The sequence below is a fragment of the Rosa chinensis genome, chromosome 5 (genome assembly GCF_002994745.2).
Source record: "Rosa chinensis cultivar Old Blush chromosome 5, RchiOBHm-V2, whole genome shotgun sequence".
Lineage (NCBI taxonomy): Eukaryota > Viridiplantae > Streptophyta > Magnoliopsida > Rosales > Rosaceae > Rosa > Rosa chinensis.
The window spans coordinates 89,215,787-89,218,625 of NC_037092.1; the positions used below are offsets into that span (position 1 = coordinate 89,215,787).

The window sequence follows — 2,839 nt, forward strand, 5'->3', positions numbered from 1 at the left end:
GTCTTTTCCTAAGAAAATAGTGTAATACAATAGTGTTGGGCAAATGGGCACAATACAAGGGATTTCTGGGTTTACGGGAAGAACCCCCACTACTACAAAAAGGTCATCAGACGACGGTGGATTTGTGTTGTGTGATGACCAAGCTCACCGTGGTCTAAGTGAGTGTTGTGTGATAGTACTTTGCTCAACATAATACTAGTTTCCGTTGTGTGAATTCTGCGCAGGCATGTGCCTGGCATGGCATGGGCGGGGATGCGGCGGCACAGTCAGACAATAGAAAAGGAAATTTGCTGAGATTCATAACACACAACAGATATAACTCATTCTTTGTTGTCTGAGATTCATGACACACGACGGATATAACTCATTTTTTGTTGTCTGAAACTAAGAACAGACAACAGATATAACTCATTCTTTGTTGTCTGAGACTAATAATAGACAACGAATATAACTTAATATTTGTTGTCTAAGGTAAGTAACACACAACTAAAGTAAAATTATCTCCCTTGTCTATTGATTACTCAGACAATAGTGATCATTTTATTTCTGTTGTGTGTTATGAATCTCACACAACATAATTTTGTTTTCTTTTGTTGTTGGTTGTTAGTTCACACAACAACTATATTTGGTTATCCGTTGTGTGAATATTGTAATCAAATTGGGTACCAACCAGTGACTGTTGTAGGAGAAGCCTCAATTTTGAACTCTTTTATCATCATACAACACATGGTTTTGTCTTGTGTTGTATGACTTAACCTTTGACAACTTGGATTGCCTTAACAAATTGTATGAGGTTCTCTCATACAACATATTCTTTTTATCAACTGTTGTGTGAACATTATAAACCAGTTGTGTGATTATTTGAGGTTGTGTTGTCTAAGCTTGCTTCTCACAACTTCTTGTGAACTGTTGTTTGTTCATTCATTACCTAGCTAGCTAGCTTGGAACAATTTTCCAGAAACAATGCAGCATATATTTTACCACAAAAACAGTACATATATTACCAAATAAACAGTACATATAAAGCCACATTGATCCATATAATTAGTGTAACTATATAGTTGCATTTGTCAAGTACAACCAAACATCTAACTAGATAATTAAACTACTAGACAAACAAAGAAAGCATTCCTAGTCTAGCTAGACCGATGCATGAATGAATCAAAAGTTGATAATTGTTTCATGTGATATCTATCAGCACAAGCAAAATTTCATCATGCTTTCCAAAAACATCAGCTAGTGATGGCTCCTACACGTATCCATTAACCACAAACCTAGCCCACTCATTCCTTATCTCATCAATATCCACTTGGGTATAAACAAGGCTGCTTCTTCTCTCCCACTGAAAGGAATTCAAGTAACCCATGTCAAAATTACCATAAAAAGCTCATTGGAACACAAATAGAATAAACAACCTTTATTGTACCTTGTTAACAAATGAAAAGTCTTTATCCTCAATGATGTCTCTCATGTATCGCATGATAAAGTAGCCACACTCCTTGTTGTTTGGTTAAGGAGGAATACCCTAAAAGCAGTAAATCCAACATAGCGAAAACAAAAGAATCCAAAATTAATAATCATGGAACCTAATACAAAGTATGAATGTATAACTCTGACTTCAAGAATAACAGCTGAAAAATAGATTTAAACAAGAATAACATATTTAAACAAGAAGAAACCATCAGAAGGTACAAGCTTCAACCTTGTAAAATTAGAACTCTGAGCAGACCAAGAGCTCTAGTGAGGTTACAGTCAGTCCATCTATTAATCTGCAGAGTAGTATATCTATATACCATAGGCTTTTAGTATTTATAAAATTAAAGTTAACTATCCAATAACAAAACCACTAGATAGCAATCATTCGAAGACAAAATAAATAACAACGAACAAATTGGGTAACAGCTAGTGATGCAAACCTTTATTATCTTGGTTTTGATCTGGGAGAAGTTCTTTTGCCTTGGTCCTAAATGCTATCTACGAGCATCATTGTATATATGAGGATAAGAGGATATATAAAGCAAACAAACAAACAAACACAAAAAAGAAATAACTCGGTTACTCTATGAAGATCTTTTATGACTATCAGAGAACCATACTGTGATTACTACATACATCAGCCCTTCTATTTTCAAATCTTTCATTAAGAGGGAAACAATTGTTTACAAGAACTTGTAAGTAAATATAGGACCATAATCTCTCTCTCAAGAAAATAATATTTCCCAACTTCTCCTATCAGGTCTAGATGCATGATAAAGAAATAGCACGTATGGTTAAAAGTTCCGCTGCATTAATTTAGTTTAACGTGCCTAATGAGGTAGTAAATCAATAGTGCTCTTTGTGCAAGTGACCAAAATATCACAGGGAAGATGGTATATACACCATCATATGTAGGATTCCAAATCAAAAAGGGCATAGGAAGTTGACAAATAAAAACTAACATAATAGAAAACAAACATAGGGAGACGCTAAACAACATATGATAACAAAATCTCAAACATAGATGAAGGACACACTAAACTTCTCTGACTAGCATTCTTCAAGCAAAAGCAATATGAGTTTACATTGTGAAATGAATTCTTAGCGATAAATCCTCAATGCTCAGCTTTAGTATGAAAGAAATATATCCATCAAGAGTTGTCATAGTTTATTGACCAAGTCAATAATGCAATCAATTGACATCCTAAAATATGGAAAGAAAAATGTACTTCACGATGTATATTGAAGCGATTACATGTCATCCAACAAACAAACATGCCAAATAAATAGTTAATCCTTCAACAAACTAATATCACCGGTTCAATCAATCAAAGACAATCCAATTAAAAGAACAAAATGTAAG

At 34.0% G+C, this 2,839-nt stretch overlaps 1 long non-coding RNA gene across 1 annotated transcript; it reads right to left on the minus strand.

Moving 5' to 3' along the window:
• Window positions 1-1,226: 1,226 nt before the first annotated feature.
• Window positions 1,227-1,944, minus strand: LOC121049344. Its single transcript, XR_005799647.1, has 3 exons — window positions 1,703-1,944; window positions 1,427-1,525; window positions 1,227-1,342 (listed from the first exon to the last, which is right to left on the minus strand). It is a non-coding gene; the product is annotated as an uncharacterized LOC121049344 (long non-coding RNA).
• Between the last annotated feature and the right edge of the window lie 895 nt (window positions 1,945-2,839).